Below are 13,556 nucleotides of genomic sequence, written 5' to 3'. Positions count from 1 at the left end.
CTCAAACTCTTTTTTATGTGATAGGACATTTTTGTGAATAAATACTCAACTATCCTCGACTTATAAGAATGTGCCCGCAATCTAATATGGTAAACATTTCAAAACTAGTAAGTCAAAACAATCAAATGCAAGCATGATAAAGAAGTCAAATGGGTAGGAAGAAGGCAATATGTAATGAGTAAGAAAGGGGAACAAATGAATTATGGATTGTGGAGCTAATGTCAAGCTAGCAACAACCAAATGTAAGGATGCTCAATCCCAATTCTAATCCCAAATTACAATACAAATCATAAGTAAACTCTAAAAAAAAATGTGAATAATGCATGAGAGTCTCTCAAAACAACCTTTTCTTCTCTTTTCTTTTCAATTCATACTTTTTTTTTCCTTCCATGCTTTTTTTTTCATTACTTTTTTTTTTCATTCTTTCTTTCTCAATTTTTTTCATTCCAATTCTTCGTTTTTTTCCTTTAATTTTTTTTTCTCTTTCATTTCTTTCTTGAGTATTAAGCCCAAGCTCACATGATATTCCAAACTTTGAACCAAATCCCAATTAAGCACCCAAACAAAATCAAACAAAGCTACTAGCTCAAGAAGGTAGGCAAATTATAATGTAGCTAGGGATAAATGTTTGTGAAGGGGTCAAAAAGGCAAATATAATCATATGAATGGCTCCAAAATGCTTTAACAAATGAATGCATACTTATAAAGAGATGAAATGAAAACCATACTTGTGCTTTTTGATGAAACACACACCATAAGGAGACACCTACACTCACCTAAGAGAGACCGGATATGGATGCGTCGGTCTAAAGAGGCTATACCTTACTAATTTTGTAGCTTGCCAATAGTCAAGATCAAGCTTCTTCGGTTCATTTTCCATCTCCCATCTACTATGTCAAGACATCCCCATGTAGCAATTATCCATCAAATAAGAATAAATCATTAGCTATAACCTATCATTAGGATAAGCAAGAGGAAAAGTAGGCTAAAAGCAAGCAAAAACACACAATTTTTCAAATTTTCAGAATTTTCTAAATGCAAACTACACTACAATGGAAATGCAATCACCCCCAAGCTAAACACGACATTGTCCTCAATGTGCCAACATGTAAATCACCCAACTAAACTATAAAAATGGTTCAAAGCACATAAACAAGAAGGACTAGAGGTCATATTTAATGGGTTGCAAGACATAAACTAAAATGCAAATCAAAGTAAACTTACTAGACTTGCTAGCCTCCCCCCAAGCTAGTATGTATACGGGGGACTCTTCCTTCATCATCCATCTAAGAAAAGGGCCAAAAGTTGAATCCCTTCCCCCCTTTCTTCTTCTTACCACTTCCACTTCCGGATGCTTTACCTTGTTGACCACTTTCACTAGAATCATCCTCTTGAAGAGGAGTGACATACTCACCAATGTTTGGGCCACTACCAAGACCATCACCATTGCTACTATAACCATCGTACCCACCATAGCCATCATACCCTCCATATAATGCCTCAACTCCATAATCCGAACCACAAAAATCCGGGCCGGGAGCATATGTAGTAAAAGTACCTGCATCATTGTTAGGATAGGAGGAGGAGGAGGAAATCCGCCCGGGGGATAAGTATAAAATGAAGGGTGTGGCCCCTCGGGTAGGATTACTCCTTGCCTAGCAAAATGATCATATATGGGATGCAATGAAAGTCTTTGGTCATCACGAATTGTATTAACACTTAAGCTTAAGTCTCGTATCATATCCATCATTTCTAGACTAGAGGGTGAATGAATACTAGAGGTGGAATGGAGTGCTTGAGAGGGTTGACCTCCCTCACGCCGCTCAACGGTGGTACGTGTCTCACCCCGTAGAAGCAAATGGTAAATAGGTCCAGTAAAAAAGGAACTCCCATGATAGGGCTTAGTGTGAACTAAGGCCTTAATTTCTTTCTTCTCTTCCGGTAGACTAATGGAGTCTTACCTACCGATTTTCCAAACCATGTTAGGGTGTACATCCCTAAACCAATTGCAAGAAAGGAAATATTCATAATCAAGCCCAACCCATTTTTCCCTAGAGATAAGCAATGGTCTCAAGTCGGTGTTTTCTTGGTTGAAACAATACAAATGGTGAGCAATCTTTGTAACCAAACCTGCTAAGACAATACAACTATTCTTTGGGTGAGATTGTTTGGTTAAGTGGACCGCAAAGTGGTAGGAATATTGATCCCCCAATTATCTTCACCATTAACATTAAGGAAGGCACCCAAAATATCCACCTCAACTTTCCTCACCGAGTGAGGCTCATTTCTCCCAAAAAAGGTCCACCCCATAAACCTTTGCCAAACCTGAATGTCGGGGTAGTGTATGTATTGGTGGGGGCAATGATCCTAACTTTGAAAAGGGAAGTGAGAAATGACATTCGATGTCAAATTCGGGTTATAAGACTCGGGTGATTCAATAGGTAAGTCTTTATGAGGCAATTGGAAGATATTAGCGAAGTCCGCTAGGTTCATTCTATGGTCATCATTAAACAATCGAAAAGTCACAAAAAGCACAAAACCGGGTTTCTTCGACCTATGAAACTCAAAAGAGCTCAAGAACTCAAGGGTGAGTTCGGGAAAGGTCTTATAATCCATTTTATAACAATGTTTCATATCAAGGTTCTTAAATAATGTCTTAACATTCTTATCTATTCTAATATTGTTCAAAGAAGCTTGGTTAATGAATTTAGCTGTCGGTTTCATACCTTTGCTCCTTAGGATGACCCAATTGTCATATTGCTTTTGACAATTGAAAATTACTCCGGGAAAATCCGGATCTTGCCATTCTGGGACCTCTTCCATTTGCACATCCTCCGCAGCCCGGGAGGATTCCGCATCACCTCTTCTCCTCTTAGAAGCACCTTGGGTAGGAGGTCTTCTTGGTGCCATTTTTCTGAAATTTAAGACAAAAATTCATCTTAAGGCAAACCAAAATCCATCCAAATAGACATAATAGAATGAATTAGTGAACTAATTCATACTATAAACATGAACAGAGCATACTACAATCAATTTCTAGTACAAATAAGCATAAAATCAATTTCCCCAAATTTGAGTTAGGGTTTGATAAACTTGATGAAATTGATTAAATTGGATGAAATTAAAGAGAAAAGGGAAGAAAACTTACTTGATGATGTTAATGGATGAACGAATCTTGCAAAATGATGAAGAAATTGATGTTTCCTTGTGACATTTAGGGTGTGTTTGGATTGAGGGATTTGGAGGGAAAGGAAGGTGAGGGAATTGGACGGATGAGAAATCCATTGTTTGGTTAGCAAGATGAAGGTAGAGGGATTTGGAGGGGAGGGAAATTGTATCCCTCCATTTCCCCCCTACAAGGCAAATTATTTCCCCACCAACATAGGCAAGATTTAAAGTTTGGAGGGAAAATCATCTCCTCCATTCTCCCTTCCCTCCCATCCCCTCCCCTTCCTTTCTCTTCCCTCCTTCCCCCTCCTCTTCCTTTCCCTCCTCTTTTTCTATCCAAACAAGGTCTTAGTGAAGAAATGAAGAAAATTGATGGAGAAAGAGTGAAGGAGTACTGTCAAAATGTATATGAATGATTAACAATAAACAGCCTTTTACCCGAAGAAGAAAAAGCCAACAAAATACAAACTCACGTCCCCGATCGGGGCTGGCAACGCCGATCGGGGCTGGCAACGCCGATGTTGCTCTTTGCCTTTGCTTTCGTATTTCTTTATTGCCATCCCGTTTTTGAAACTTACGTCCCCGAACGGGGTTCTTGCATGGGGAAGCGTGCTATTTTCTCCTCTAAGTCTCCTTTTCTTCATTTTCACCTATAAAGCACAAAAACAAACATCCTCAAGTCTAATATTTTATTTCTAATCTACAAAAAACAGTAAATTACGGAAAACTAAAAACAAGAAATAAATAAAGCAAATAAAAAAGCTTGGGTTGCCTCCCAAGAAGCGCTGGTTTAACGTCCCGCACGACGAAAAAGCTTGAGTCGGTTTAAGCTTTCTTTAGTAGAGGTTGAACGGCCATTTCCTCTATCACTCCAATGATCACATTCTCATGGTAGGCCTTCAAACGATGGCCATTTGCTTTGAATGTTTCGCCCTTGGTGGTCATCACTTCAACGGAATTGAACTTATTGACATTTGTGACGGTATATGGACCGAACCACCGTGATCGTAACTTTCCCAGAAATATCTTGTAATGGGAATTGAATAGCAACACCTTATCACCGATTTGAAATTTCTTGTTCAAGATCTTCTTGTCATGCCATCTCTTTGTTTTCTCCTTGTAAAGACGGGAGCTCTCATAAGCTTGTAAGCGGAATTCATCAAGCTCATTTAGTTGCAACAACCGCTTTTCTCCACTCAACTTTGGATCCATATTAAGCTCCTTAACCGCCCAATAAGCTTTTTGTTCCAACTCAACGAGGATATGGCACGCCTTTCCATAGACCAACCTATATGGTGAGGTACCAATAGGTATCTTATATGCGGTACGGTAAGCCCACAAGGTATCATCGAGCTTCATACTCAAATCCTTTCGTGACTTGGCAACAACTTTCTCAAGTATAGACTTGAGCTCACGCTTAAAAACCTCCACTTGGTCACTAGTTTGTGGATGGTAAGCCAAGCCTCTTCTATGATAGACTCCATATTTCTCCAATAAGGCATCAAGTTGTTTCTCACCAAAATGAGTACCACGATCACTAATGACCGCTCTTTGAACACCAAACCTTGGAAATATGATGTTCTTGAATAAGTTGATCATGGCACGGGCATCATTTGTTGGAGTAGCAATTGGCTCTACCCATTTAGAGACATAATCAATGGCAACCAAAATATACTGATTCCCTTTTGATGAAGGAAACGGCCCTTGATAATCAACTCCCCAAAAATCGAATACCTCCACTTCTAAGATACCATTTAAAGTCATCTCATGCCTCCTTGATATGTAACCCGTCCTTTGGCAAGCATCGCAAGCCATCACGAAATTTTTAACATCTTGGAACATAGTTGGCCAATAGAAGCAGGATTGCAACACCTTTGCAACGGTCTTGGATGGTCCATGATGACCACCATAAGGAGAGGAATGACATCCTTCTAACACCCCTTTCACATCCCAATGTGGGATACATCTCCGGAATAGCCCGTCGGAGCAATGTTTGAACAAATTTGGATCGTCCCATAAGAAGAACTTGGCATCATGTAAGAACTTCTTCCTTTGTTGATATGAAAGGTTAGGTGGCAACTCTCTTCCAACTAGATAGTTGGATATGTCGGCATACAAAGGAGTATTGGCTTCCAACATCATCAAAACATCATCGATGAAGGAATCATCGATAGGTAATTCAATACCTCCATCATTGAACTTCAAACGGGATATGTGGTCGGCAACAACATTTTCGGCCCCCTTATTGTCTTTAGTCTCAAGATCAAATTCTTGTAAGAGCAAGATCCATCGTATCAATCTTGGCTTAGCTTCTTGTTTGGCTAGGAGGTGCTTTAGTGCGGCATGATCGGTATGAACAATGACTTTTGAACCGATCAAGTAAGCGCGGAATTTGTCTAAGGCATAGACAATGGCAAGTAGCTCTTACTCCATGGTGGCATAGTTGATTTGAGTTGTATCCAAGTTTTGCTAGCATAGTAGATAGCATGGAGAACCTTATCCTTTCTTTGTCCTAGCACGACACCTACCGCATAGTCACTTGCATCACACATGAGCTCGAATGGCAAGTTCCCATCCGGTGATTGGATGATAGGTGCGGAAATCAAAGCCTTCTTGATCCTATTAAAAGACTCAAGACAATCGTTAGTAAACACAAAGGGAGCATCTTTTAAAAGAAGCTATGTAATGGGTTTCGCAATCTTAGAAAAGTCTTTAATAAAACGGCGGTAGAATCCCGCATGGCTTAAGAAATTCCTTACACTCTTCACATTTACCGGTGGGGGTAGTTTCTCAATAACTTGGACCTTAGCACGATCCACTTCAATCCCTCTTTCCGAGACAATATGACCAAGCACCGCTCCTTCATTCACCATGAAGTGGCACTTTTCCCAATTCAACACTAAGTCAACCTCTTCACAACGCTTCAATATTTTAGACAAGTTAGCCAAACATGCATCAAAAGAAGAACCATATACACTAAAATCATCCATAAACACCTCCATGATAGACTCGATAAAGTCGGAAAAGATGCTTATCATGCAACGTTGGAAAGTGGCGGGGGCATTACAAAGACCAAAAGGCATTCTACAGTAAGCAAAGGTACCATAGGGACATGTAAATGTGGTCTTTTCTTGGTTATCCGGGTGAATGGGTATTTGAAAGAACCCAAAATAACCATCTAGATAGCAAAAATACTTGTGACATGCCAACCGCTCTAACATTTGGTCAATAAAAGGCAATGGGTAGTGGTCTTTCTTGGTAGCTAAATTTAGTCACCTATAGTCAATACACATTCTCCAACCCGTCACAATTCTAGTTGGATTTAGTTCATTTTTATCATTTTTTACTACGGTGGTTCCTCCTTTCTTAGGAACCACTTGGACCGGACTCACCCATTTAGAATCGGAAATTGCATAAATAATTCCCGCATCCAATAATTTAAGCACTTCGTTTTTTACCACTTCTTGCATGTTAGGATTTAGTCGTCTTTGACCTTGGACACATGGTTAATGATCTTCCTCAAGATTGATTCTATGCATGCAAAATTCGGGGCTTATATCCTTTAAATTATCAAGTTTGTATCCAATAGCTTTATTGTGAGACCTTAAGACATGAAGCAATTTAGACAATTGACTCTCATTCAATTTAGCACTAACAATTATCGGACACATCTCCTCATCATCTAGAAAAGCATACATCAAATTGGAGGGGATGGGCTTAAGTTCGGGTTTTTGTACCTCAAGGTCTTGAAGTGTAGCAATCAAAACTATAAAATGTGAGCTTTCCTCCAATGATAGCTCTTCTCCATCTAATTCATGCTCCAAAACATCTACCTCATCATTTCCAATCTCATCATCACCTGCAAATGATTCCAATAGCAAGAGTGCCTCCAAGGGATCTTTAGACAAAGATCGAGGTATAGAGTCTTCTATGGCAATGTCAACAACATCCAAAATATCAATAGAATAGCAAGACTCTTCTATCATAGGACTCTTCATGGCACTGTAGATACCCATTATCTGCTGAGACTCCAACAAACACCTGATGATTATCGGACTATAACATGCTTTGGAATCGCGGCGTTTGATCGACAGTTCGTGTACAACTTTACGTCGGAAAACTTAAAATGATTTCGAAAATAAAACATTTCAAAACCTTTCAAAAGTACCTGGAGTGTTTAATGCATGACGACGGGGTCGCAATGACACTAACTAGAGTCAAAACCGACACCGGACCAAAAACGACTCAAAAATTCAAATCCCGACTCCAACAACGAGTCAAACCGAGTCAAACACAAAAACAAACCATTCAAATGCTTCTATGTTAAGATTTCCCGGAATCTTACATAGTCAAGTACCATACATGTTCATCCAAATCCTAGGATAGAATAAATGATGATTTCCTCGTGTGATAGTGACAAGACACCTCGAAGACCCGCGACGTGGCTCGCGCCTCTTTGAGCAGCCCAGGTGGCCACGTCGCTCAAAACTCACACAACCGCTAATTTTCCAATAAATACCCCTCGAATGCCCCCATTTGAGAACTTACGCGAGTGTCCGCCCCCTCTTTTCTCCCTTAAAATTCTCGACTCGACTTCCTAAGTCACAATCCGACGCGTATTTATGACCTACCGATCGTAAATACAAGCCTTACACATTGTTTGGTACCGTCATCATGCATTAAATTAGTTGACCGGCCATCTCGACCACTACACCATCACTAAACTTAATAAAACACTCTTTTACTTACTAAAACGGTTTTAAACCGAGTCTTTTCCGACCAAACTAGTTGATACACTTACGTCGGTTTCTCACCATAACCAAGCATGTAAGTATGAGGGTGTAAAAATCCTTCTTTTATCATGTCTTTACTTGTTTCATGACTATAACATGCTAAATCACGCATAACACGATCCAAATATAGGCTAGACGAGCCAAAACTGAGTTTTGGCCTGAGACAGAAGCCCATTGTTATGCACAGAGGCTCGCGCCTCAATGGGGTGTCCAGGTCAGACTCAACCGTGTTTGTTCTCGTCTTTCCTCTTTAACCTATTTTCATATTTGCAATCGGTTTTTACCATTTCAAATATTTTCAAACCCTTTTATTTATTTTTTACAAGTTTTTAACCATAAAACTTTTTTCACCCTTGATTCTTAATACCATGACGGTTTAATCCGTGTCTCGGTGATAAAATTTGGTTAGTTACATTTAAAAGGTACTTTAAAACCTTTTATTTCATTTCTTTACATTTTGGAAGGTATTTTAAAGCCTTTCATCATTTCTTTACATTTCCAAAATAAATGTGTTTTAGCACGAATTCCCCTGAAAGGATCCAGCCTGAATATTTAGTAGAGTAGGTATCTATTTCTAATATTTAAGGCAAAAGTTTAAATTGATGAATGGAAAAGATTGAATATGAATAATGTTTTTTATATTTCTTGGATAGATTGAATGATAATAAAAGGACGTAAAATTGAATGTGTAATAAAAATAATAGTCTAATTGTGTATGCTTGATATCTCTTTCAGTTGCCCATTACAAATGTTCTTCCATGCTATTTATAACATTTTTGTTCTAACGTTACAATTAATCCAACGTCCCTTTGATTGTTGGAATCGTTTCCTGATTAATAGGGCACATTCCCTATTAATCCGGTTGACCTATTCTAACTCAACAACTTCCTATTTTTCTCCTCTTGCACGTTGTGGTTTATGGAAGTAGCATGTTCTTGTGGTTGGACTTGGTCTTCCACAATAATAGGGCATGTGCATAACTGTCTTGCTTGTTTGCTGATTAACCATCCTGCTGGAGAATTCCAACAGTATTTTAATATTGCTATCAGGCCTTTCTTCCTGGGTCTTAGCAGCTTATTTATCCTCTGGTGTTCTTTTCCTGTCAAATAATAACTGTACTTGCCCGGACTCTGGTTGCCCCAATCAGCCTAATAAGGTCAGGCTAAATAAAAGTCAGACCAGGCTAAGCTGGGCCTAACAATTGCCCCTTGACATTTTACCCGTGCTGGATCAGGCCAGGGGTGAGATGTCAATTTACCGGGCGCAATAATAATAAAAAAGAATCACATTTACTCAATGACTCTTAGACTTCTAGTGACCGTTAATCACTGCAACGGCTAACTACATGATGTCATGCTGACAGTTTTGCGTTTTCTAGGGTTTTAATACCGTTATTCTTCCCCTATAAATACGGTAATTGTGATGAGTTCATTCTTTACCAAAATTATTCTACTTTTCTTGCTAAATCTTCTCTGAAATTTTCCCCTATTTCCCAGGGATTCTAGTTTGCTGCTTATAATTTCTCACTAAGTGACATTAATTTACCACGATAATTAACAAAACAACAAAGGATATGGGAGCCAAAAAGCGTCCAGCTTCCCAGAAGGTTGCGGCTGAACCTGAACCCACAGGCGTCCATGAGGAGGAGGTGGTTGAAATTGATCCTCTTTCTCGTGCTATAGCGTTTAAATATCAAGATTCTATCTTTTCTGCTCTTCGATCTCTTGAATCCTCTTTCCCTGAAGAAAATCTATTGAAGACGAACTATGATGAGGTTTTAAGGGAGAAAAAATTAATCCCTAACTCGGCTGAAGTTTGGATCCCTGAGTTTTGTCCAGTCAGAGCTAACTGGGTGTCACCTGGTTAGTTCTGTATCTATGAATAGGCGTTCAAAGCAGGTTGTAAGTTACCTTTTACTCCTTTAATGATTGATACTATTCGTGCTATGGAAGTATCGCCTTTCCAAATCATGCCAATGGTTTGGAAACTTGTCCACTCTATTGAAAATTTATGTGCTAAACATAAACTTGTGATTACTGTTAATGACATCAAGGCAGTATATCATCTGAAAAATCCTTCTACCGGTCGTTTCAATTTAAGAATTAAGTCAAAAATGTCTCCATTAATTACTAACCTGGACTCTGGAGATGATAAAGGCTGGGCAAAGACTTATCTGTTTATCCGGACTGACAGTCTGGGGCCAGGCCTGGATTATCTGAGATATCCTCCTTTGAAGAGTGGTAGGTTTCCTATATTATTAATTTGCATTTTATATTGTACGAAATTGGGATATTTAAGTTTTACCTGTGCATTTTTTGGGGATATTTGCAGCTCCTGACTGGAACTCTGATCCTCTTGACGAGGAATCCGTTTCAAGGATAGAGGCCTTTCTTTCTATTCCTGAGGAAGAGAGGACTTGGCCTGCTAGTCTGGGCAGGGATTTGTTGCCCCGGTATATGAAGCCTAAGCTGAGTGTGGTCAAAGTATCTAAAGGCAAGCCTAGCTCCACTGCTCTTTCTTGTATGTCTTCTTTATGTCTTTGTGTTGATTGTTGTCTTTTTGTTACTTCCTTCCTGATACTTATATGTATTTTTTATACATTCATTATACAGATCCTATGCTAGGTTGGCCAGTTTTAGTGCAGCCGACTTGAAAGCTGGGGTTGCTAGGATTGCTGAACAGTCCAAGAGCCAGGAGGCTAGTGGGAGTGATAAGACGCTTGACATTCTTGTTTCTGATATTCAGCTTCCCCAGGAACCGCCCAGGCTAGTATCCCCAGAGGTCGTTCAAGCTTCCAAAAGGAGGAGGGAAGCTGTTATTCCTGAGGAGGAAGGGAGAGAGAAAGAACCTATTCAGGCTCAACCAATCAGGAGTGTCAGGGAAGTGGCGGCTCGGATGGACGATATGGATGCTGCCCGGGCACAGATAAATGATTTTTCTGCTAATATGAGCGGTCAACTGTTATCTGACAGTACCCTTGAATCTTCTACTAAAGTAGTGTCTATCTTGTCTTCTCTTGTGACAAGGCTGCTGCTCTTGCTTCTCAGGCTAAGGAGGTTAGTTGCAAAGGGCTTTTTAATTATTATGTGTTCTTTGTGTTACCTTGTGTTTGGCTAATTGATTTTTTTTTTTGTTTTCTATAGGGATTGGATGCTGGGTTGGCTACTGCTTGTCAGCTCAGGGATGCCCAGGCTAGGATTTCTGGCTTGGAGGAGAAATTGGATAAAGTTAACCGTGAGCTACACACATCCAGAGGTAATGAGGTAGTACTTCAATCTCAGCTGGGGTCGGCTATATAGGCATCCAGGGATGCTTTGGTTTGTGAGGTGGCTGTAAAAAATGCTGAGAAAGTTGTCAGGCAAGAGCTCGAGGCTGCAAGGGAAGAGCTGGAAGACGTCAAGAAAGAGTTGGCTGCCGAGAACCAGGCAATGCAGGATCAGCTGAGGAAGAATGAAGATCTTGGTGCTGAAAAGGAGCTGGTAGAAGCGCGGCTTGCTGATGCTGCTCAGTACTTCTTTGGGAAAGGTCGGGTTGATGCTATGAGAGATCCGGAATCTGACCGGGCTAAGTGGGATCCGGATCGTGATGAAACAGCTCTGGACACCCAGTATCCTGATTTGGCCAATATGGGTCATGAAGAAGAAGTGGATTCTCCTCCTTCCAAGGAGAAATCTGGTGATCAGGAAATGGTGGATGGTTGTGAGTCGGTTTCTGACTTGAAGCCTGTTTAGATTTGTGTTTTTGTTTTTCGTTTTGGCCCACCCAGAGGGGATGTTCCTGGAATGCATACTTGTTAGGTGTGTGGTAGGGCTGGTGTTTTTTGAATGAATATTGACACGGCTATCGCAACCCTATCAAAGATAAAACCTAACGGTCCCAACTAAAATGTAGTAGAGGCAGTCGAGTATCGAATCCACAGGGAGGTAACGTAATTATAACTGTCTATTTCTAATCCTATGGTAACAATTGGTGTTGATTGAATTTTTGGTTTCTAAACTACGAGAATTAAGGGGAAGAGAAATAAAGTAGAGAGCAGTAAGAGCAGGAAAATAATTTAGAACTATCAATAAGAGAGAGACATGTCGGGAATTCGGTTCACTACGGTAACCCAACAACTCAGCAGTGAATGACTCAGACGAACTAATGTGAGACGGATGTTAGAAGGTCCTTTCGGTCCACTTCCTATCCTAAAATACCACTAACTTAACTTTCGTCCTCATTAGGGTAGTCTACTGTTTATAGCAGGCCTATTTAGTCCAATCTTTCGATCCAGGATTAATTGTAGCCAGTTTAATGGGTGACATAGAAGCGTGCACTCAACTAGGTCGGGAATTACAGTTAAATTGCTATAGTGACAGAGTCTCTTATCAGTTCATCTAATTCATTCACTACATCGTTATTTTCTACCGCAGATTCCCTAATCCCAACATGAAAGGGGTTTAGCTACTCATGTTCGTAATTGACACGTCAGTCGCGTACCTGTCAAAAATAAAACCTAACGGTCTCAACTAAAAATGTAGTAGAGGCAGTCGAGTATCGAATCCTCAGGGAGGTAATGCAACTACAGCTATCTATTTCTAATCCTATGGTAACAATGGGGTTGATTAAATTTTTGGTTTCTAAACTACGGAGTTGAAAGGGAAGAGAAATAAAGCAGAGAGCAGTAGAGGCAATAAAACGATTTTTAACTATCAATAAGAGAGGGACATGTCGGGAACTCGGTTCACTACGGTAGTACAACAACTTAGCAAAGAAATGACTCAGATTTAACTAATGCGAGACGGATATTAGAAGGTCCTTTCGGTCCACTTCCCACCCTAAAATACCACTAACTTAACTTTCGTCCTCATTAGGGTAGTCTACTGTTTATAGCAGGCCTATTTAGTCCAATCTTTCGATCCAGGATTAATTGTAGCCAGATTAATGGGTGACATAGAAGCGTGCACTCAACTAGGTCGGTAATTACAGTTATATTGCTATAGTGACAGAATCTCTTAGTCAATTCGTCTAATTCATTCACTACGTCGTCATTTCTCTACCGCAGATCCCCTAATCCCAACATGAAGGGGTTTAGCTACTCATATTCGTAATTAATCTAACAGCAGACAAGATTCCAGCAGAAGACATAATGAAATAATAATAAAGCGCAATAATAATAAAACTAGGGCAGAAGAATAAATAAGAGCAACAAGAAATTAATGCAACGAAAGGTTAATTATTTTTAAGGGAAGAGAGAATTACAATCCAAGCAAATTCCGGCGTAAAGAACTCGTAATCCGAGTGAAGCAAATCCGAAAACGAAAATAACAGTAGGTTTCTAATGTAAAACTTGGAGAGTAAAAGAGATAGTCAAAAGAATAATTCAAGAGATTTTCAATTAACCTAGTAAACATAGGTTAAATAGGAAACAAACAATGTTTAGCGAAAATTAAACACACGGACTGAAGCAAAGCCCATGCCCGTGAAAAACCCCTCGATCGAGTGGATTAAACCACTCGATCGACCATCATCTCAGCAGGAGTCCCTCGATCGACCAGCAGGGTACTCGATCGAGGACTGGTCATGTGCATCCTACTCGATCGAGGAAGGAACCTC

The sequence above is a fragment of the Silene latifolia genome, chromosome 10, assembly GCF_048544455.1.
Source record: "Silene latifolia isolate original U9 population chromosome 10, ASM4854445v1, whole genome shotgun sequence".
NCBI classification, from domain to species: domain Eukaryota; kingdom Viridiplantae; phylum Streptophyta; class Magnoliopsida; order Caryophyllales; family Caryophyllaceae; genus Silene; species Silene latifolia.
The sequence above is the reverse complement of the archived record's forward strand: the minus strand, read 5'-3'. Positions refer to the sequence as shown.